The sequence below is a fragment of the Rana temporaria genome, chromosome 10 (assembly GCF_905171775.1).
Source record: "Rana temporaria chromosome 10, aRanTem1.1, whole genome shotgun sequence".
Classification (NCBI taxonomy): Eukaryota; Metazoa; Chordata; class Amphibia; order Anura; family Ranidae; genus Rana; species Rana temporaria.
In genome coordinates, this window is record NC_053498.1 from 104,232,773 (window position 1) to 104,257,915 (window position 25,143).

The 25,143-nt window shown below is 44.6% G+C and overlaps 1 pseudogene; it reads right to left on the reverse strand.

Annotated features, from left to right (window-relative positions):
• Positions 1–10,835: 10,835 nt before the first annotated feature.
• LOC120916704 lies at positions 10,836–10,946 on the reverse strand (annotated as a pseudogene).
• Positions 10,947–25,143: the final 14,197 nt, after the last annotated feature.

Genomic DNA, 25,143 nt, shown 5'->3' on the forward strand with positions numbered 1-25,143 from the left:
AACTTTTGGTCCGTCCGCATATTCTGCCGCCAACCGAACTGGGGGGTGTTCGGCTCATCCCTACTAAGAATTATAGGTCTACAATGTAAAACGCCAAATTTTTATGCAAAACAATGTACCGCTATAGAAATTCTAAAATCTGACATAATCATACCCCCAGTGAGGTTAAATCGGTCACTTCCTTAAAGGAACACTAAAGGTTTGTTTTGTATTCGATCAATTGATTGCTGTAAGCTAGAGCATTTAAATATCACTTACCTCTTTTTCCTTTTGACCTCCAAAATACAGTAATCCAGGTGTGAAAATGCCATTTCCTGTCTCTCCTTTTCTTGCTTTCCACCAGCATCTTAGCTGTTTTGCATGGTGGAAAGCAGAATGTGCTCACCCCCTCCCTATGACTACAGACCTGCGTGAAGATGCTCTTATCCCTGACAGGCATGGAGGCTAAGCCTAATGGGAACTGTAGTTCCGATTAGACCGTGATGTAGCAAGAATGAATGCGCACCGCAAACCAGGAAGTCAGTGAGAATAACGATTCAGGAGTGCTGGAGGTGAATAAAACAGCTCGATTTCAACAGGTATCAAACTAGTTATAATGCAAAACATTACTTTTTACTTTATCAGCTACTGTCACACTTTAATTTAAGAGGAAAATATTTTTGTCTTTACAACCCCTTTAAGCTGCCCTTCCTCACCCTTTGCTTTTTCACAGATTTGGTTTTCTTACGCTGTAGGATCTGATATCTCTTTTGGTAGAAGCCCATCTTTGGAAATAGTATCCCACTTAAATTTACTCTCTATAAAGTAGTCCTTTTGCATCATAGATGATTGCACCCCTTGCTATGCTTGATTCTCCTTGGCCCTGCCCCGCTCCTAAAGGACCTACAAGGATCAATACTTCTCCCTTCTATGATAAGGACCTGACTTTTCCATGTCTACCAGCAGTACTAATTGCTGCTCACAGCAATGTCCACCCTTGAGCATTTTGCTGGCATCCCTATTGTGAAACATTCAGAAGGCCTTTCCTAAAGAAAGTCAGTTTCCTAGATTTGCAAACTGAGTCCTATCTGTGTGCCCTTTCTGGGAGCCCTGTCTAGACACAACACCACTTTTTCAGGGGATTTCCTTTTTGCATGCTCTCCCATTCCTGTGCACTATGTCTTTTAGTGGTCCCCAGGGCCGCCATCAGGAATTATGGGGCCCCTTACACAGCTTCAGGCATGGGCCCTCCTGGAGCTGAGAACCGGGGGGGGGGGGGGTGCTGCCGCCTGAAATTGAGAAGCGGGCGGGCCCTTTACAAAAAAAATAAAGAAAAATATATATAATACAAGGGGGGTAGCCATCCGGGGCCCTGGGGACCTCTGGGCCCTTTAATAAAAAGAAAAAATAAATAAAATATATATTTTTTTTTAAAAGGGGGGTTGCCATCTGGGGCCCTGGGGACCTCTGGGCCCTTTAATAAAAAAAAAATATATATATATACACAAATTATTTTTTTTTTTTTATAAAAAGAAATTACAAAAAAAGGGGGGTTGCCATCCAGGATCTCTGCGCCCTTTAATAAAAAAATAAAAATAAGAAACCTCTGGGCCCTTTAATAAAAAATATATATATATATATATATATATATATATATATATATATATATATAAAAAAAAAAAAAAACATTTATAAAAAAAAAAAAAAAGGGGGTTGCCATCCAGGGCCCTGGGGACCTCTGGGCCCTTTAAAAAAGGGGGGTTTGCCACATGGGGCCCTGGGGACCTCTGAGCCCTTTAATAAAAAAAAATATATATATATATAAAAAATAAAAAATGTTTAGAAAAAAAAGGGGGGGGGGTTGCCATCCGGGGCCCTGGGGACCTCTGGGCCCTTTAATAATAATAATTATATATATATATATATATATATATATAAAAAAAAAAAAAAGGGGGGTTGCCATCTGGGGCCCTGTGGGCCTCCGGGCCCCTGGGAACCTCCGGACCCCTTACAGGTGTACTGCCTGTACCCCCCTGATGGCGGCCCTGGTGGTCCCTCTGTACAGTGAGAGTTATGCATTGAAGGTCCTTTACCCATTTGTGGAGGGTTGGCAAGTAGGATATAATGTTAACCTGCTACAGTTTTCCCTAAGTGGAATAGGGAAAGTCCTGGGCAGTTTTGCCAACCATTCGTAAAATAGAGAAGAGTTTGTAAAAAGGAAAAAAAAAAAAAAAAAATCTTTTTTCTTCTTGCACGTAAAAAATCCACTTGTCTCCAGCTCCCAACTGCAGGGCTATGATGTAAGGTGGCACTCTGTGGACATGATTGTAAGGGGGGACTATGCAATCCGATGGAGGAATGCGGGGGGCTTTCATTTAAAGGGGCTGTAAAGGCAGAAGTTTTTTTTTTTTAAATCTTATTGCATTCTATGCATTAAGACATGGGTGCTCAACCTGTGGCTCTCCAGCTGTTGCGGAACTACAAGTCCCATCATGCCTCTGCCTTCGAGAGTCATGCTTGTAACTGTCAGCGGCTTCCAATGCCTCATGGGAATTGTAGTTCTGCAACAGCTGGAGAGCCACAGGTTGAGCACCCATGATAGATAATAAGCCTTCTCTGTGCAGTAGCCCTCCCCCTCCCAGCACCCTCTAAAACCTGAGCCTATCTCTAACCAGCGAAGTCCACAAGTTTCTTAGCCATTAGGGATGCTCCCTCTTGATTGGCTGAGACACAGCAGCGGCACCATTGGCACCCACTGCTGTCAATCAAAGTCAGTTAGCCAATCGGGAGAGCGAGGGGGTGGGGACAAACTGAAGCTCTGTGTTTGAATGTACACAGGGAGCTGCAGTTTTATTAAAAGAAAAAAAATGATCCTTTGTCCTGAGGTTTATTTGTGTCTATGAGACTGTCAGTTGTGTCACTGTACTTAGTATTTTGTGGGTGCAAGGACTGTGGTATATGTGTGCGGTATACAGTAGGCACAGATTCTGCTCAGTCCTCCTTCAATACCCTCCCACTGGCCATGCCCATTGTTTGTGGCAGTGCACTACTACGCTGATCTTATTTTTCTGTTTTGTTCCAGGGTGCCTCCATGTCTTTCATAATCCTAATCTTGCTCACATTTTGTCATTCTGTTTTGATGTTTTAATAGTAAAGCCAGGCAGATTACTTGTTATTAGTATTGCTGATATAGTTAATGTTTAAATTTTTATACTGTTTAAAGGCTAAGTTTGCTTTTAGGAACGTGTTACATAATACACCTTAATTTTGGGTGTAACATTTTTCCAGGCACCCCAACCCTCACCCTGTGAGAGCTGGTGGGGGTTCCTTTTCCCCAAAACCGCAGTCACATTTAAAATAGGTGCAACTGTGCAGGTATCCTCTCCAGAGCCACGCCATTCATTCACAGGGATCTGTGGAATAATAAACTGGTAGCCTTGGTTGTTCTCAATGGACTACAACACTTCCTCCAGCCTTTCTACCTATAAGCCCATATGGACAGTGGCGTCTCCAGCTTTCATATTTAGGGGGGGCACATGGGGGGACAGGGACAAAAGTAGGGGGACCAACTATAAAATGCAATTATATATATATATATATATATATATATATATATATATATATATATATATCCTGGGGCCCTTTCACATGTTCTGCAGTGAGCTCCCTTCCTACTATACTGGGGCCCCCCAGGGTGGCAGAAAACAAGAGATATATGTCACCAGCACACCAAGAAAATATAAGGGTCCAAAGCAGTGGGAGAACTATCAGGGTTGCAAAGGTTGTCTTGCCACCGGGCCCTAGTGTTCTGCCACAGTGGGGATCCCCCAGCTGTCCTGTCCCTGCTATTTACAGCGCTGGTCTGGCGTCTGTCTCCTTGGCAGCGGCGGCAGTCTATTAGGACCTAGTGCTGGTGACATTATGGGTGCATGCAGGGAAAGGCTGGCACTATTGGTTATAGAGAGCCGAGCCCCCAGCTGGTCGGTCACCTAGCAGCAGTAATGCTGTATAACCTTCTCTGTTGACATGCTGATCGGCATGTGATCCAGGTGATGCTCCCAGTCAGATCTAATAAACACAGTATTTATTAGCATCAAGAGTACAACCACATAAATATAATCAACCGTATGATCAGCAGCCATGTGGGCTCTATGCCTGTAAAGTGTGGGCTTTGATCAATAAAATCTCTGATATTTATGACTAGGATTTGACTAAGAGCATCACCTGGATTGCATCCCGATCAGCATGTCAGAGAAGGGTCCACTGCTGCTAAGCAACCTGCAGGGAGCTCAACTGTCTACAACCAATAGAGATGGGCTCGGGTGTGTTTGAAATCCCACATGCCCGATCACGCCAGGAAGCCGACACTCCACAGTGCTAATCAATGTATGGGCTGCCTAAGAGCTAAGACCAGCCATAGACAGTTTAAATCTCAGCTGGTTCAGCAGAAACTGGCTGAGATTTGAACCATTAATGAGCATATTCTCTTATAATTATCACTAGTGGTTGCTGTATAGTCACTAGTGATAATCACTGTTTGTCGGGAGAATACAATTGCTGGGCAGGAGGGATATTCCCGTCAGCAGTGTCTGTGTTGATGGGGGAATCATGCAAGTTTCTTTCCTGCAATCTGTGGATGCAGGAAAGAAATTTGCACCATATATTATCTGCCTAACTGAAAGTGAAAGTAAATTGTGAATGTTTTGAAAGAACAGGAGAGGGGGAGGGAGACAGATGGGGGGGGGAGAGAAGGGATGGAGATAATATAGTTCAGTGATTACAGTGTACTGCAGTCTGCAGTGCACACACTTAAACACGGCCCAGGCTAGAATATCTGGTTGTGTGAGCGTTCGCATTATGCAGTGTCGGCAAGCACAGGGAGGGGGAGGAATCCCCCGCAGAGCTGACTGGGGACGCTCTCCCTCTCGGGGAGCAAAATACAAAAATTGCAAAAAAAAATAAAAATTTTTTTTTTTTTTTTGGGGGGGCACATGGTGGGGCACAGCATGATGTTGGGGGGGGGGTCAGGGCCCCCTTTGGCCCCCCCCCCTAGGGACGCCTCTGCATATGGAGGTATAGGCAGAAAGCTCAAGGAAGATGTCTGCAGGAGCCTGACACTGCACCCACGATCCACTACTCGACTGACTTGTGGGCGTCAGTTGGAAGGACCCATAACTCTAGTTCTGATGTTCTTCTTCACCAAATTTGTTACGATTTATCCTCATCCCTGCCTAGCCTTTTATATAGATGTTGCTGACTATCTTACCCTCTCAAGATACTACCCCTCAATTTGTTTTGCTTAAGTGTTTCCGTTTCCTTCTTTCCATTTTGAATTTAGGCTATGAGGGCTCTCACATTCATGTGGATGCTTGGTTGGCTTCCATATTGGTTGGTCCTTCTTCATGTAGCCTTTGTTCAGAAGTTGATTTCTTCACATACTCTTGTAGTATGATCTCTACATCTTGTAGTTAGATCTCCTATTGACTATTACCCATTCCTCGGTTAGACTGCTTTTGAAAATGCCAACTGTTTAGGAATGTCTGAATATTCCTATGTCCCTCAATGGACAATAAAGAAAATAACATTTTTGTACTTGCCATAAAATCTTTTTGTTGGAGTCCATTGAAGAACACAGTTACTGCCTATCTCTGTTATTGGCTCGTGTACTGCTCGCTTACAAAACTAAAGTAAGATGGTTGGAGGTGAGTAATACTGATTTAGCAATTGAGCTTAAAGGGTCACTAAAGGAAAAAAACTTTTTTGCTGAAATTACTGTTTATTGGGTATAGAGACATAAAAGTTAACTGATTCCTTTTAAAAATGATTACAAATTTAATTGAATCTATCATATAATGTGCCTCTAGTTTCACTTTCGGTTTTAAAGGTACATACATGAAGTTCCGGGTGAGAGGTGAGTCGGGAAGACTCACAGAACAAAAACAAACAAATCCAGGGCAGTGTTTTGTTTTTAAAATGAATCTGATTGGTTCTGAGGAGTTTTAGACACACAGTAATTATTTTTTTGTTTTTGTTTTTTTAAGTGTATTTTGTGCGTGTACTCGAGAGAGGAGCCGTACTGCAGGAGTTGGGAGTAGGCAGGCCTCCCCCAGAGGCAATCTGCCACCTTTCTCCATGCCCCGGGTGGCAATGGTGGGTGTGTGAGGGGGTCCTCCCACACAGCCCGCCCTACCTGCTCCTGCTCTGCACCGCTTTGAAGCCCAACGGGGCAGAGGGACTCCCTATAAGGGAGTGAGAGGATTAGCCTGCTCAACCAGCCCCGTTAGTCCTTCACCTCTCTTTTTAGAGACCGCGTGGTCAAAGTGCGTGCATGTTAACCCAATTTCGAGTGCGTGTAAGTGTGGTGGTTTTTGTGGGAGAGGGGTGGGCGTACAAAGCGCAGGCTTACCTCGCATAGCACAGCCACCGGGAGCCGGGCTGAGACCACCAAACTCAATTCACATGTAGCTGAGACCGGGATCCGAACCCCTAGCTGCAGAGGTGAATGGCTTGTCAGCGCAGTGCCAATCGCGTTGAGCCAACGCGATTGGCACCTCACTTCCTGTTCTTCTGTCTGTAACTCCACACAGTAATGCAAGGCTTTCTCCCTGGTGTGGAGTGTCGTGCTCGCCCCCTCCTTTCTCTATCTGAAACGTAGAGAGTGTCTTGACTCTCCTGCTCGCCCCCTCAAGGGAGGGGGCGAGCACGACACTCCACACCAGGGAGAAAGCCTAGCATTACTGTGTGGAGTTACAGGCAGAAGAACAGGAAGTGAGGATTTCTCAGAAGAAATAAGGACATTTAAAAGCAAATTTTTTTTACCTTTACAACCCCTTTTAAACATTATTAACCACTTAAGGACCCCTCCATGCCGATATACGTCGGCAGAATGGCAGGGCTGGGCACATCCACGTACCTGTACGTGGCCCTTTAAGCCCAGCCGGTGCATGCACGCGACCCGGTCTGAAGCTCCAGGACCATCGGACCCGATCGCCGCTGGAGTCCCGCGATCGGTCCCCAGGGGTTGAAGAACGGGGAGAGCCGTGTTTAAACACAGCTTCCCTGTTCTTCACTGTGGCGCCGTCATTGATCGTGTGTTCCCTGATATAGGGAAACCCAATCAATGACGTCAAACCTACAGCCACACCCCCCTACAGTTAGAAACACATATGAGGTCACACTTAACCCCTTCAGCGCCCCCTTGTGGTTAACTCCCAAACTGCAATTGTCATTTTCACAGTAAACAATGCATTTTTAATGCATTTTTTGCTGTGAAAATGACAATGGCCCCAAAAATGTGTTAAAATTGTCCGAAGTGTCCACCATAATGTCCTTAACTGATGTGCGCTGATGAGGCTGCACTGATGGGCTCTGATAGGTGGCACTGAAGGGCACTGGTAGGTAGCACTGATAGGCAGCATTGATAGGCGGTACTAAATGATGAGCACTGATTGGCAGCACTGTTGAGCACTTATTGGCAGCACTGGTGGGCACTGTTGGACTGCACTGATAATCAGAGTCCTGATTTTCAGCGCTGTTGTCCCTTTAACACAAGCCAGTTATCGGCTGTGAGGAAAGAAAAGGCGGTAACAGGCTTGTGTTTACATCTGTGATCGGCTGACATTGGACAAAGCTGATCACGTGGTAAAGGGCCGCTGTAATTGGACCTTTACCCCAATCTGTGATTGGTGATCACAGAGTGTGCTGCAGTGGGTGAGCAGGCAGGGCGTTCACAGGAGGACATCCATGTACGCCCTCCCAGCAAAGTAAGCCCCCACTATAGCTGTATTTCTGCTATAGCGCAGGCTGAAACTGGTCAAGAAGTTCCAAAGCAGTTATCAGCTACAGTCCAGGTTACACTGACTTACCATGCCTTGTTCTGAAGCATGTCTCTGTGTGGAGGAGGCGAGTTTTGTGTTTTATGTCAGAGCCTCCAGCAGGGACATGCTATATCCTCCTTTAAATTATCTGATACTAGCAGTCAGAGACAGGAGTGCCTTAAAACTCACACTGCGGATGCTATTTTTTTAAGGAGAAATTAAACAGTTACATTTTTCAAAGTATTGCTTAGGCCCCTTTCACACTGAGGAGTTTTTGATGCGGTATAGCGCTAAAAATATCACTGCTCCTTTCCATTTAAAAAAATGGGAAACCGCGGTAATACCGCCCGCAATGCGCCTCTGCAGAGGCGCATTGCGGGCATTATTAACCCTTTTCGGCTGCTAGCAGGGGTTAATACCGCGGCATCCCGCGGCAATTCCAACAGTATAGAGCCGCTATTTTTAGCGGCACTATACCGCCACCGCACCTCCACTGCCCTGTGTGAAAGGGGCCTTGGGCACAAATAAAAGTTCTATATGCCCACTATAACAAAGCAGATATTCACTTTTTGAGTTCAAATTCACTTTAAGTGTGCAGCTTCTGGAGTACGCAAAATAAAATGCCACACACCAGGTGGTACTTGGTAAACATTGGCCATTATAAAGCAGCCCATAATATAATAAGGTTGATAAACCATGTTCTGAATGTTGTTGTACATCTCCTTTAATCCACACTCTGCTTAGTCACCCCGTTGTTGTTCGTCAGTTGCTGTTCAATGACAGCTGAAGGGTGGACAGCGGAGTCCAAGGTTTTATGGTAATAAAGAAGTGTGGCTACGGAATCGCTTGTACTGTTCGAAGTTACACAGCTGGGACGCGTGAATTCATTCTTGACCTATTAAATGATGGAGGTTAATCGCCATGGGGCTCATGTCATCATTCAAAGTGCCCCCTGTGTCTGTTCTCTTCACAGAGGCACACAATATAACAAAAGAGAGGATAAGCCTGGTTTATACATGAGGCGCTGCAGAAGTTACCGCGTTTGGGGCTAATGCTCACTGCTGTTTGAACATCTGCCTGTGGTTCCTTGCTCTGCATTGCAATCAGCGTGCAAAGAGGACAGCTCATAGTTGGGTATGAATAGGAAAAGTTTGTTCATGTTTGAATTGGATCAAAGCTCAGACTTTTCTTTTATAGCAGCAGAACATTCCCTTTTTCAGTGACATCTCAGTAGTACCGAATTAAAACTTTTCTTCAATTCTCTACTCACGATCTACAGTAAAGTGCAGTTGTACATACTTTATTTTCTTGATTATACTTAAAGTGTACATAAAATAAAAACAAAAATTTAATAACATTCAGCTTACCGGTCATTAAAAGTGCTGGTTGTATTAGTTTTCTCTTTTCCAGTCTTTTTTTCCTTTATTTTCAGCTGGTGATCCTGCCAGTTACACACGTCCTGTAACAGGGTTACAACGCTTATTTACTGTACTGTATCAATGGAGACACAGCATTTTTTTTTTTTTTTTATTGAAAGCCCATGGTGTGTGTAACACACTCAAAAAAACTTCACCCGGTGTTTAAAAAATGTGCACAACATAAAAACGTGCAGCGGGTACACTTGGCCCTCTAAAATCAGAGGGCCCTGCCCTGAATCCCCCGGGGCGTAAGGCTCCTGACAGGGAACAAGGTACTTACACTATGGTCTGTTCAGCCAAAGCCAGACAGACCCCTTTCTCTGGAGGGTCTGCCGAAACAGACCCACCCAAGTACTCGGTGAGGCTCCCCCGAAGGGAGACCCCATGAAAGAGGGCGAACTAAGCCAGAAGGCAATGTCCACCCCCTCCCAAGACTTTCAGGACCGGCCCTGGGACCAGTACCCTACTCATCACACCGTGCAAAAACGTGTACCAAACATAAAAATACAAAAACGTGACAAACAAAGGCAATAAATTAAATAAAGTGGGGGAAAGGGATAGTGGAGAGGAGAGTGAAGAAGTGGCCATTGTGCAATTCAATGACCAGGCCCTCTGGCCAGGAATAAAAAATTCCTCCGGACCTAGCCAAATAGCCCGGCCCAGGAGGCAGGTGCTTAAAAAAGCATGTATTGGTGCAGTGACTGTGGTACCGTGAAATCAAAGAGACCCTCACTTACAGTGATTATTCCGGTACCCCTGGACTGCCACTCCAGGGGCACATGCACCATAGGCTTTCAAAGTCCCAAATCCAACCCCCCGACCGGCCAGTGCAGCCCTCCACCCCTGCCAGATCGAGAGCCCTTCAAGGTTTTCGTAGGGAGAGCTGCCCTCCAGATAGCAGCCTCCACCAGTACTAACCCTTCCAGGCCCCCATCAACCCGGCGGATTTGCATGGTCTTACCCCGTCTCATCTTCCAGGGCAGTACCAGCTCCTCCTACCAGATCGCTGACAGGGACAGCACTTACACCGGCCAGCCAGAAGGCCGGACTAATGCCGCGTACACACGATCAGTCCATCTGATGAGAACGGACCGATGGACCGTTTTCATCGGTTAACCTCTGAAGTTGACTGATGGTCCGTCGCCCCTACACACCATCAGTTAAAAAAACGATCGTGTCAGAACACGGTGACGTAAAACACAACGACGTGCTGAAAAGAACGAAGTTCAATGCTTCCAAGCATGCGTCGACTTGATTCTGAGCATGCATGGATTTTTAACCGATGGTTGTGCCTACTAACGATCGGTTTTGTCCTATCGGTTAGGAATCCATCGGTTAATTTTAAAACAAGTTGCCTTTTTTTTAACCGATGGTTAACTAACCGATGGCGCCCACACACGATCGGTTTTGACCGATGAAAGCGGTCAATCAGACCATTCTCATCGGTTTAACCGATCGTGTGTACGCGGCATTAGACTCGGCAAAAAGACCAGACCCAGTGCAGCCACCCATCCTCACCAGGAACACCCTTCAGGTCGGCTCAGACTCAGCCCGCTGACGTCGACTATGGGCGTCCAGACACTGACACTGCCGAGACCATTCTTCCAGCTGCAATTACGCCATTGGATTTGTCTGCGCCCTCCCCACACTTGGAATAAGCTACAGCGCCTCCTCTGGCAACTGATAAGAACAGATACTACACTTGATCTTAGCCAAAAGGCCGAGAAGCAATGGAGACACAGCATTGTCAACCAAGAATACGAAGTATGTTAGGAATACAAAACACCCCCCCTCTCCTCATTTTTATGGCACAGGGGACAGTGTTTTGCATCTTACAGAGAGAATTAGGAACAAAGTTAAAGCTGAACTGCAGGGAAGAAACAAATGTTAACAAAAAAGAAGAAAAAGAAAGGCGCACCAGCCTAGTGTGTTACCGTTGACAATTTATTATTAAAAAAGGAAATAAAAAACGACTCACAAGAGAAATGGTAAAATAGGCTTGTCAACAACGATGTGATGGATACCCCTCGAACCACACTCCAGAATAGGGGGATAGAGGTGTGTCACTGCCGGCTGACGTGTTTCGAGGTGACAAGGACCTCTTCATCAGAGCCCAGCAGTGCAGACCCTTCCACAGTCACCCCCTATAAATACATGCACATGTGCACAAACCACACCCACCGCAAGCCACAGGGGACCTTCCAGGGGCCGTCCAGACTCCTCCCAACAGATGATGGGCAGTCCCGGATACTACACACGAATCGAGAAATGAAAATAATAACAGACAACTGAATGAATGAAAAGAAAAATGGAAAAGAAAAAACTAGGATGATATAAAACCATGATAGGAATACTATATAAAAAGATGCACTGTGGATCCAGTAGTGGGAACAACAGCAATGTCCCCTGTAGTGATCTCCTCCATATGAACTTGTACATAGGTGTGTAAATGGCAAAATAGACTAGATCACTACAGAGGACATTGCTGTTGTTCCCACTACTGGATCCACAGTGCATCTTTTTATATAGTATTCCTATCATGGTTTTATATCATCCTAGTTTTTTCTTTTCCATTTTTCTTTTCATTCATTCAGTTGGCTGTTATTATTTTCATTTCTCGATTCGTGTGTAGTATCCGGGACTGCCCATCATCTGTTGGGAGGAGTCTGGACGGCCCCTGGGAGGTCCCCTGTGGCTTGCGGTGGGTGTGCACATGTGCATGTATTTATAGGGGGTGACTGTGGAAGGGTCTGCACTGCTGGGCTCTGATATAGAGGTCCTTGTCCCCTCGAAACGCGTCAGCCGGCAGTGACACACCTCTATCCCCCTATTCTGGAGTGTGGTTCAGGGGTATCCATCACATCGTTGTTGACGAGCCTATTTTACCATTTCTCTTGTGAGTAGTTTTTTATTACCTTTTTTAATTAATAAATTGTCAACGGTAACACACTAGGCTGGTGCGCCTTTCTTTTTCTTCTTTTTTGTTCTCTGCTAGGATATTCACCATCCATGAAGGGCAGCAAGGCCACTGTTACCATTTTTGACATTTGTGGAAATTTCCATGCGGAACATTGATTTATTGTTGGACAATCCACTCATGCGCAGGAGTTTGTTGTCTTTTCTGTTTATCAAGAAACAAATGTTACCTGTGCAACGAATCCCTCTGTGCTTGAAAAGGTTAATTTCTCCTGTAGCCAAGGAGCTGATGGCATTAGGTGATATACTTACCTTACCCCTCTATCACCCGGTAGTTGGTGCTTTTCAGCACTGTCCAGCATCCTGGGTTGTGGTTGGGCCCTTGTACAATGCAAGGCTGCTGATCCTGCACTAAAGGTTGTCATTTTTTCAGCTTACTAAAATTGGATCCTTCAGCTATCATAGTGCTTTCCTGGACTCTGGTGTGTCCCTGTGCCTTTCTAGCACCCTCTAGCTTAGTGTGCTAGTTGTAGATCATTTTTGTAAGCTGCAGTGTAGGTAAATTTGGCCTGGCTGATAGCCAGGCTGGGTTGAATCTAGGTCAGGGCTGAGTGATTCAGGGAGGCTGGATGACTCATCAAGCAGCAACTCTGATACCTCCCCCTACTTGCTGGAACCTTGGCGAAGCTTCCAGAAGAATGGGTTAAAGGTTAGGAGGAGCTGCTTGGAGTATTTAGGAGGGCCCCAGTCAATCTTCAGCAAGTGGGCTGGCAGGAGGTGGGTACCTCCTTAAATACTCTGGGGTCATGCCAGCAGGGGCAGTCAGATGGAAGATGGAGAAAAAGTGCTGAGGAGGTTGTCGATGGCCCTTGAGTGTACCCACTAGTCTGGGGGGGGGGGGGTGAATTTGGGCCTGGGGCTTGGGTGCTGGAGGTATCCTATAACAATACACAGAGTAATCCTGTCCTGGATGCACGGGAGCAGGTGTGAGGAGAGCAGAGAGACAGCACGTCTAGGAGACCTCCAGGTGTAGTCAGCCGGGTGGCTGGTGAGTGTGCAGTCTGGTAGGACTGTGGAGAAGTAGTAAAGTGGGCTAGTGAAACAGGCAGCTGCAGCCAGGTGGGCTGGCAGTACCTGAAGAGGTGGTGCTAGGATCAGTAGACACAGGTATGTAAGCTGGATACTGTATTTAGCTACACAACCCAGGGGCCCTGCCTGTAAAGGGATTTTGTTTCAAAATCTGATTGTTGCCTTTTTGTCAGATTAACTATCAGTACACCAGCTAGGATTTCTGCAAGCAAGTGTACTGAGTGTATACAGACTGTATATAGAAGAGTTGTCCCTGAAGAGTTCTCTAAAGCTAATACCCCTATTCCCTATCCAAGTTTAAAAAAAATACAAAAACAAGCAAACAAGCACTGGACTGTTTTCTAACTTTGGGAGCCTGTGAAACTTCTGCATGCCTGTGCAGGGTGGGGGATGCCAGTTCACCAGCGGCTCCAACGTGTAATGCGCTACACCTTTAAGGGAGAATGGGCTGTCTCCATGCATACCTGACCTAAATGTATCCATTACTATACACAGTGGGCCAAATTCACAGAAAAAGTACGCCGGAGTATCTGCTGATACTCCAGCGTACTTTCAAATTTGCTGCGTCGTATCTTTATTTGTCATTCACAAACAAAGATACAACGGCTTTTGGCTAATATCCGACAGGCGTACGGCTTCTTACTCCTTCGGATCTTAGGTATAATTTTCCGGCGGCCGCTGGGTGGAGTTTGCGTCGTTTTCCAGCGTCGGGTATGCAAATTAGCTGATTACGGCGATCCACAAAGATACGCGCGTTCGTAGCAATCTCTTACGTCGTCGCTAGTCGGTTTTTCGCGTCGTAAAGTTAAGAGTGCTATTTAGATGGTGTAAAATCACCATCCATGTTAAAGTATGGCCGTCGTTCCCGCATCGAATTTTAATTTTTTTTTTTGCGTAAGACGTCCGGCAATACGAATGTACGTTACGCACGTCGCCGTAATTTCGCGCAAAGCACGGCGGGAAATTTTCACACGGAGCATGCGCAGAATGCGCAGAATGTTCGGCGCGGGAGCGCGCCTAATTTAAATGGCACACGCCCCATTTGAATTAGGTGGGCTTGCGCCGGACAGATTTACGTTACGCCGCCGCAAGTTTACAGGCAAGTGCTTTGTGAATCAGGCACTTACGCCAAAAACTTGCGGCGGCGTAACTTAAAGGGGATACGTTACGCCGCCGTAATTATTCCTGAATCTGGCCCAGTATGCTCCAATATGCACGGTCTCAAAGACTACAATTAGAACAGCACTATACAGAGGGACTTTGACAGGACAGTGCGGCTTCCACATATACTCTATTGCACAGTGAAGAAAAGACCTAGTAATGATGTCACAAATGTTTTTTTTCAAATGTATTAATAATTACATTTAATTAGCATGGGTGAGGTTAAAAAAACAAGAACCAGGGAAGACAAAATATAAGCAGATTAAACTTTAGCTTTAGGGCCTCTCATGCACAAAGGGCATTTGCCCAGCTCTAGACACCTTTCCTCCTGGCAGCAGGGTTTTGGCAGTAAAACCGATTGAAGCTTGTGTGTAACATGCTTAGGCATGTCAAGCACTTGTGAAATAATTTATTTCATTAGCCAGAATGAAGCGTTAATGCTTGTTTAACCACTTCAATACCAGGCACTTATACACCTTCCTGCCCAAGCCAATTTTCCGCTATCAGCACTGTCGCAATCTGAATGACAATTTCGCGGTCATGCTACACTGTACCCAAACAATTTTTTTATCATTTTGTTCCCACAAATTGAGCTTTATTTTGGTGGTATTTGATCATCTCTGTGATTTTTATTTTTTGCGCAACAAATAAAAAAATACGGAAAAAAAAAAAAAAACGTTTTCTTTGTTTCTGTAATTTCTTTTTGTAAATAAGTACTTTTTCTTCTTCAATGATGGGTACTGATATGGCTGCACTGATGGGCACTGATAAGGCGGCACTGATGGGCACAGATGAAGTGGCACCAATGAGGTGGCACTGATGGGCACTAATGATGGGCAATGATAGGCAGCATTGATGGGCACTGATAGGCATTGTTGTAAGTAACATCGTTAAAATAAACGCCGTTACCTAACGCAGCCACTTTTGAGGGTAAAGAGTAATCAAACTGATTACTCTTCCCCGCATGGTAACGCCGTTCCCATTACTTGGGCGGCGTTACCGCAATTACACGAGGAATAGCCAATCACAGCTCAGGGCTGACACAGAGCGACGCGCGCAGCCTCCTCCTTCCGTCCAATCCCCGTTCCGGCGTGTTGTATGACGTGTCCCGGCCCCGCCCCTCCTCTCCTCTCTCAGCACACAGCGATGGCGGCTCCGGGGATGAGTTCCGGGGCTCCGGTGCTTCTGAACAGCCCGGTGGTGAAGGTTCATCCGGTGGTCCTGGCCTCCATAGTGGACAGTTATGAGCGGAGGAACGAGGGGGGGATCGGGACTCTGCTGGGTGAGGGGGAGACCATTGTCTGGTCACATGTGTGTGTGTGTGTGGGGGGGGGAGGGGCCAGGGGCCACACTGATCATATGGGGGCCACACTGATCATATGCTGGTCCCTTGTACTGATCATATGGGGGCCACACTGATCATATGCTGGGCCCTTGTACTGATCATATGGGGGCCACACTGATCATATGCTGGGCCCTTGTACTGATCATATGTGGGGCCATACTGATCATATGGGGGCCCCTGTACTGTACTGTACTGATCATATGGGGGCCCTTGTACTGTACTGATCATATGGGGGCTCCTGTATTGTACTGATCATATGGGGGCCACACTGATCAGCAATCTCCGCCCGACAGGCGTCTCCTAGTCCGGGAACCGGTGCTGGAATCACATTTTTAGTTTTGTTGTGGTGGCGCTTCGGTAGTCTATTTAAATAGGCTGCTTTAAGGTAAAGGCACAGCATTGATTTGCACATGTGCGAATTAACATTTATTTGCACCTTTTGGTCTAATAATTATGCCATTAAAAGCATTTTTATATCCGTTTGAAATGTGAAAAAAATATATGTTGATCCTAGCAAAAACCTAGACCTGTGTTTTCTGCGTTTGTTATCTCATAGAGCCTAAATGATCCTCTCAGTAGTACTGAACGTAATTGCATTGTAGAATCTTAAAAAAAAAGTCACAGTTACTTTGCTGAGTAACTAATTACTTTTTCAATGTAGTAACTGAGTCACTAACACAATTACTTTTTCGGAGAAGTAATTTGTAACTGTAACTAATTACTTTTTTAAAGTAAGATGAGCAACACTGCTGATAGGTGGCACTGGTATGCGGCACTGATGGACACTCATAGGTGGCACTGATGGGCACTCATAGACGGCACTGATGAGCACTCATTGGTGGCACTGATGGGTGCTTATGTGTGGCACTGATGGGTACTTAGGGGTGGCACTAATAGGTGGCACGGAAGGGCACTGATAGGTGGGCACAGATGGGCACTGATAGGTGGAACTGATGGACACTGGTGGGTGGCACTGATGACACTGGTGGGTGGCATTGCTGGGCATCACAAATTTTCTTTGTGCCATAATGGTGCCAGTCAGTGCCCATTTGTGGGCACTGATTGGCATATGTTATGCATACATTTGCACATGTGGATGGCCATGGGGGACTTATCTGGCCATCCACATGTTAGATGCTTCCCTGGTGGTCCTGGCGCCTTCCCTCGTAGTCCAGTGTGGACATCCAAAGGGGGCTGGGCTGATAAACAATCAGCACAGACTCCCCCATCAGGAGAGCCACTGATCGGCTCTCCTCTACTCGCGTCTGTCAGACGGGTGTGAGGAAAAGCTGATCAATGGCTCTTCCTGTTTACACTGTGATCAGCCGTGATTAGACACGGCTGATCACGTAGTAAATAGCCTCCGTCGGTGGGCGTGCGGCGGCTGTTATCCTGCTGGACATCATATGACATCCAGTCAGGATAACTGAACCATTTTGCTATAGGCCGAGCAGGAAGTGGTTAAAGTGTTACTAAACCCACAACAGTAAAATCAGTCTGTATATGCAGTAAACTTAAAGCATGCTTGTTATACTCACTGTGGAACCTAAGGGGTTAATCCTCTGCATTATGTAAAAAGGCTGTTTGATCCTGTCTTTCATGATCCTCCCCTTCTTCCACTGTCCCCAATCCATCTGCTGATAGAACAGAGCCATGGGGGCAACCTGCACATCTTCAGTTTGGTGTGTATGGCTACAGAGTTTTTTTTTTTTTTGCCGAGATAGTGAATGTAATCAACACAGGGCCAATCAACACTGACTAAACAGAGGGTCAGGGGTCCTGCAGCCTCATAAGACAATCAGGGGAGAATGAAAACTTCCTATAAGCTTTAACAGACACTGATAGAAGTCACAAGACTGCTGCATACTGCTAAACAGAAAAGGCATTTAGCAGTTTATATTTACTAAAATACTTGCATTTCCATGTTATGTGTACTGTGGGAGACAGATATAGTAAATGCAGGGTACTGGGTTTAGTAACACTTTAAATGCGCCTACACACATAAAGCATTTTTCCTGCCAAACTCGAGCTTCTCCTGGATGCACTGGCAGTGGGATTTTTTTTTCTGCCTCCAAACACCTATGTGTGCCTGGCTAACATGCAGGGGCGTTTATAAGAAGAAAAAGAAACTGATGCCCCTTAAGGGGGGATTCAAAATCTACTCCGTTTTTGTGGATAGGGGAATCTGTTGTTTCTTCGTTTGGACCACTGGCTGAACGAAAGAAAACAAATCATCTATGGCCAGCTTAACTATAATGTCAGCATTGATATGCTTAGCAGATATAACAGGTTATTGAGTTTGCCTGTACAACTGTCTTGATGGATCCAAGGTTCATACAATGAACATGCACTGGAAACATGTCTGTGTTTCTGCGAATTTCCACAGCAACAAATCTTTAGCAAAGTCACCCAGAGGTCAGTTCCGAATACCTGAGATATTACACAGCTTGTTACAAAATCAACTTGTCTCTAAAACCTGTATCTGGGAGAAGGATTGGCAGTATAAAGCAATGCCTGCCAGCCTTGTGTTCACGTTTACAGGCTTTTAGCCAAACACTTCTTTTAGTGGTTAATGTGTGGAGTAAAATCCATAGCCAGTGAACATGAGGTATTTAGGGGCATGTTTTAAAATTACTAGCAATTTGTATATCAAATGGAGTTCTCCTTTAAAGTCTAACTAGAATAGATATTACATTTTTTTCTGGGCACCACATGGTCAAGTCATGAACTGGCTCCTTTTTATCTCTTGAAGACACCACCAGCTGCAAAAGGTTCCTTCAAGAGTCGCAACTCCTACCCTTGCTGCAGCGCGTAAAAGCCAAGAAGAGAGTTCACTCCTCCTTTTACAATCTCCCTTATGGTATAGAGACCCTATCACCTTGCCAATGTAGGCCATTAAAGTGTTGGAAAAACAACAGCATTTAATGTAAAGCAGCTTTCTAATGCGACTATAAACTATATACAGTGTCTCACAAAAGTGAGTACACCCCTCACATTTTTGTAAATATTTTATTATATATTTTCATGTGGCAACACTGAAGAAATTACACTTTGCTACAATGTAAAGTAGTAAGTGTACAGCTTGTATTACAGTGTAAATTTGCTGTCCCCTCAAAATATCTCAACACACAGCCATTAATGTCTAAACCGCTGGCAACAAACGTGAGTACACCCAAATTGGGCCCAATTAGCTATTTTCCCTCCCCGGTGTCATGTGACTCGTTCGTGGAGGAGGATACAGGGACAGTCATCGGTGATCGGTGCGGCTTTGGGGGGAGTTACAAGCACTGATCGCCGCTGTATAACTTTAACTAAAGCAGCTGAAAAGGGGGAAGATCAGCGCTTGTAACTCCCCTGCCGAATCGATCACTCTGACTGCCTAGATATCGGGTGAAGCATTGGAGCATTTCCCCGAGTACAAGTACTCAGGGAAATGCTCGGTATCGGTACAGATACCGATACTAGTATCGGTATCGGGACATCCCTAGTTATCTTCATAACCAATCTCATAAAATCTCAAAAATCTTGGAACAATTCCATATGCAAGATGCAAAGGAAGTGAAAAATTCTATGGAACCAGAACATTTGAACTTGTTGAACATTTTACTGCTATTCATTTTGTAAGTTCTTATCCACTATCTATGATTGAAACACACATTTTTGATTTTTGCAATAGGGGCTTTTTTGCCCCTTGTTCAAACATTTAATCTCTTGGTGCGTGTTATTTTCTCCCTCTTTTTTTCTTTAGATACAATATATCCAGACCAGTATAGCGCCTCCTCTCTCTTTTTTTCTTTTATCCCAGCCCCATAGGTATGTTTGAGGTTTTTTTCTCTTGTTAAATATGTTGCTATTATTGATAATTAGGCCATGGGCCCTACTTCCCTTGGAGGCTGTTTATATTTATATGTTAAACCTGGTTCCTCTTTTTTCCCTCCTTATTCAGCCCATTACAGCCACGTTTGAGCTGTTCGGATCGAACTTAATTTCCAATGGGGTCTACGTTTCCCTGATGGATCTCTGTGGGCATTGGGTAGATTTGACGTTTATTCGATCTCAATGTGGGTTGTGAGGCATTCATGCATCACTAGGGATTGCTTTGGGAGGTACACATTTCTGGGATTCACTGGAGCCTTTGGCTTATGAGCTTTGCCACCTATCCTAGCCATATTATATGTATTATTCTAATGTCAATACTGTCTAATAGCATATGTTTTTGCTACTTTAGAGCTATTCATTGAGCCGGTCGCGTCATAATCCCCTGATGAAGCCAAGGTTTTGGCGAAACTAGTCGGGAGGACCTGACCATTTGTACAACATGCTACCTTGCTCCCATGTTTACAATATAATGTTCATGTGATTGAATAGACCTTTTTAATCATTTTTGTATTGAATAAAATAAATTTTTGTATAAAATTTTATTAAGAACCTGGTTTCTTTCTGTGGCACCGTGATAATCCCAATACACTCTACCTTTTTCTATGGAACCAGGCTATCGAAAGAGCAATTAGGCAGAAAAAATACTACCTAACAATGACACTTATTGCAGAGCAATCAGTAAGCTGCTATATGTTGCCATTGTTACAAGACCAGACATAGCTTCAGCAGTGGGCATTCTATGCAGGGAAGTCTCAGCTCCCTGTCAGTAGGCATGTGCATTTCGTTTCGTTCCGAATCGAAATTCGGACGAATTTTTCATTATTCGGACATTCGGATGCATACGAATTCCCGAATTGCAATATTAATGAATTTACCGAATCCGAACGAACGTTTTCGATTCCAAATCGAAAACCCGCGGACGAAATTCGATCGGAATTCGATTTTTTTTTCGAATTCCGATTTGGAATTCGAAAAAAAAATTTTTTTTTTTTTTTTTGGAATTCCGATCGAATTTCGTCCGCGGGTTTTCGATTTGGAATTCGAAAAAAAATTTTTTTTTTTTTTTTTTTTTGGAATTCCGATCGAATTTCGTCCGCGGGTTTTCGATTTGGAATTCAAAAAGACAAATTTTTTTTTTTTTTTTTTTGGAATTCCGATCAAATTTCGTCCTCGGGTTTTCGATTTGGAATTTGAATTTTTTTTTTTCGAATTCCGATCGAATTTCGAAATTATATTCGAAGAGAGAATTTTCGAATTCGACCGGATTTTTCGAAATTCGGTCGAAAACGAACGAGTTCCGAAAACGAATTTAACACATGTAAAGAACCTAACTTAACGAAATTAATTAAATAACGAATTAAAACGAAACGAAACAAAATTTTCCCTTTTGCACATGCCTACCTGTCAGCGTGACTGGAACGCAGTGAAGAGAATGATACAGTACCTCAATGGAACAATTCAGATGAAGTTACGGTCACCAGCAACATCCAATCTAAAGCTGTTCGGATATGTGGATACTGATTGGGCTGGGGGCTGCACAGACTACAAATCCACAAGTGGATTCATCTTCCAGTATGGGGAAGGAACCATATGTTGGTCTACCATGGGTGCTCAACCTGTGGCTCTCCAGCTGTTTCAGAACTACAATTCCCATGAGGCATTGCAAGCTACTGACTGTTACAAGCATGACTCCCAAAGGCAGAGGCATGATGGGACTTGAAGTTCTGCAACAGCTGGAGAGCCACAGGTTGAGCACCCATGGTAGTCGAAAGCAAGCAACTGTCACTCTATCTCCAACTGAAGCAGAGTACATTGCAGCAGCATAAGCGTCTCAATAAGCAATGTGGATTCTTCAACTTTTTGTGGACATTGGGATAGACATGTCAAAACCAATTCCCATTTTTGAAGACAACCAGGGATGTCTAAAGCTTATGCAATCAGAAAGGGTCAATCCTAGGACCAAGCACACTGGCCCAGATTCAAGAAGCATTTGCGCCTGTGTAACCATAGGTTACACGGCGCAATTGCTTACTTGCTCCGGCGTAGCGAATGCTCCTGATTCAGGAACATCGCTACGCCGACTGCAGCCTAAAATCTGCGTGGCATAAGGCTCTTATGCCACGCAGATTTTAGGCTGCATTCTAGCGATGACCGCTAGGGGGCGCTCCCATTGTGATCTGTGTATAGTATGCAAATTGCATACTAACACCGATTCACAACGTTGCGCGAGCCCTGCGTACGCAAATTACGTAGTTTGCGTACGTCGGGTTTCGTGCAATGTTACACATCCTAATAGCAGGCGCAGCCAATGCTATAGGATACCCACGTTCCCGCGTCGCGAGATTTAAAATCCACGTTGTTTGCGTAAGTGATTCGTGAATGGCGCTGGACGTTCACTCTGAAGCAAATGACGTCCTTGCGACGTCATTTGCCGCAATGCACGTTGGGAAAGTTTCCCGACGGAGCATGCGCTCTACGCTCGGCGCGGGGGCGCGCCTAATTTAAATGATTCCCGCCCCCGGCGGGATCATTTACATTGCGCGCGCTTACGCCAAAATCGTTGCCCTGTGCCTCCGCAAATAAAGCGCAAATGTACCTGAATCTGGGCCACTGATGTCAAGTATCACCTACTGAGGGACAATCAAGAGCAAGGTGTTATTGACATTCAATACTGCCCCTCAGAGGAGATGACTGTCGATGCACTTACCAAGCCTTTGTTGAAGGAACGTCATAGTTTATTTCCAGAAGAAGCTGAATATAATTTGACAAACCTCATGCTGTTGAGAAGGGGTGTTGGAAAAACAACAGCATGTAATGTAAAACATTTGGAGGAACACACAAATTACGTTTTCATTGAACAGGACTACCGGAAGTGACATGGAGTGAAGTGACTCCTGCTAAACAGAACGCACGTCCAGCTGCTGTGCGCTCCAGTGGCCATTGCCGCTATACGGGCTACAGTTTGATCCAAAAAAATATATATATTATACAGGATAGGCTGGCCTAACTCGAGCATCCACCCAGGAATGTACATTTTAGTTCACTGTGGTGAACAATACAGAGACTTTTTATTTATTTATATTTTTTTATATTTTCTTTCTTTTGCCTTGAAATTGTAACAAGTCCCTTATTTTTAATACAATGACCTTTCGACCCAGTCTGATGCTGTGACACCCGCCTAATTGGGGGGGGGGGGGGGTTGTTGCTATAGGGTGTCTTGGCATTTATTAGGAGCTGAATACCAGTTGGCTTGAGCTCTGAGGAAGGGGATGAGTCCCTAAAACATGTCAGATTGCTGACATTACCACAGTTTGGTCATTTGTTGCCACACCATGGTTGACCGTTGGATTTGTTGTCATGCATGTTACTTTTGTCCTTTGTGAATAATAATTTATCTTTTTGGTTTCTTTTATCAATAAATCTCGGATAATTCAGTGTTTCCTCCATCTGTGTGCATTATTTCAAGAGGTAAAGAAGGAGGCCCTCTTAATGGTTGCTAATATTTACCTCATTCACCCTTTTTGCACAATGTGCAGTATTAAGCCATTTGGTTCCACAGTGAGTATAACAAGCTTTCTTTACTACATACACAGACTGATTTTACTGTTTTGAATTTAGTAACACTTTAAGGTCTCACTGCCCCCAACCTCTGACTGGAGAGTAAAAAGAGAAGCAGCACACTAATGAGCTCTATATATTATTCTACTCTCTCTTTCTACCAGCATTCTCCCTGCACAGCAGCATACCTGATCGGCTCCATGTGCTCCCAGTTTGAGTTCTGCTGCACAGCAAACTACTAGAGGCCGATACCAGGTAAATCTCAGGCACTTATATTGCTTGCATTAAAAATGTATTTCATGATGTAGAGCTGTATTAATATTCGTCTTTATATCTGGAGTTCTGATTTAAGCAATGGACCACCTCACATATTCTATTAAGCTTTATTTTTACTCCAGAAAACTGTACTTTTAAAATCAATACCCATGTAATTATTACATTTTCGCATTGCTGACCTTTATTCGTAACGACCATATGGTGAAACTGTATTTAAATCCCAATTTTTTCAGGCACCATACTAGTGTTGACATGTTTTAAGGTACGTGACATATGCTTGTGATTTCTGTAAAGCATTTCACTTCTGTACAGCTATACAACTGTCACATAATATCTATAAGTTGGGGGTGGTGTAAGTGGTGATTTGGTTGAACCTTGCTGACAATCTGACAATTGCCCTTGCATACAGTGCCAGTGTTTTCAGTATTCTGAGCTGTTTTTAAGCTAAGATACTACATTAGCCTAGAAACAGGACTAATGCTAAAATAAACTTATGAACAGAATGGTCAGGTTTATGGGTTGGTGGTCTATAGAAGGCAATCAGATTATTCTAAATGTGCCATAACAAGGCATCTGATATAATTTTCTTCAAAATGTTTTTTTTTTTTTAAGACTTTCTATTTGATTAATCTAAGGAGGGATACATGTAAAGCAGTTGGCCAAACATAGCTACCTAATCATAGCTACCCCCCAATTACCTACCTGACCTCCTCTCTCCAGCAATGCCCACGATCCCCTCAGCTATCCAGTACACTTTTCCTGATTGGCTGAGACAGAGCAGCGGCGCTATTGGCTCCCATCAATCAAAGTCAGACAGCCAATCAGGGGAGAGAGGGGGCGGCGCCAGGTCTGGTCTCTGACTCGGCTTGGGTGACAACCTGTAACAAGCTGTTGGCTGAGGGGCACTAAAAGGAGGGAGGGACTAGGAGCAGCAAAGAAGGACCCGAGAAGAGGAGGATATGGGCTGCTCTGTGCAAAACCAACTGCACAGAGGAGGTAAGTATAACATGTTTGTTATTTTTAAAAAAAAAGCAAGCCTTTACAATCACTTTAATGGCATCCCAGTCTTAGTCTGTAGGGTTCAATATTGAGCTGGCCCACCCTTTGCAGCTATAACAGATTCAACTCTTCTAAGAAGGCTGTCCTCAAGGTTTAGGAGTATGTCTATGGGAGTGTTTGACAATTCTTCCAGAAGCGCATATGTGATGTCAGGCACCGATGTTGGACGAGAAGGCCTGTCTCACAGTCTCTATTCTAATTCATTCCAAAAGTTTTCCATTGGGTTGAGGTCAGGTCACTGTGAAGGCCAGTGATGTTCCTCCACCCCAAACAGTGAGTTATCCATGTCTTTATGGACCTTGCTTTGTGCACTGGTGCGTAGTCATGTTGGAACAGGAAGGGACCATTCCCAAACTGTTCTGACAAAGTTGGGAGCATGAAATTGTTCAAAATTTCTTGGTATACTGACGCCTTAAGAGTTCCCTTCACTGGAACTAAGGGGCCAAGCCCAACTCCTGAAAAACAACCCCACACCATAATCCCCCCTCCACCAAATGATTTGGAGGAGTGGTCCAATACTTTTGGCAATATAGTGTGGATGAGCGAGTTTGGGGTGGAGGAACTTGATTGACGTGCAGTCCTGACCTCAACTTGATAGAACACCTTTGGGATGAATTAGAGTGGAGAATGTGAGCCAGGCCTTCTC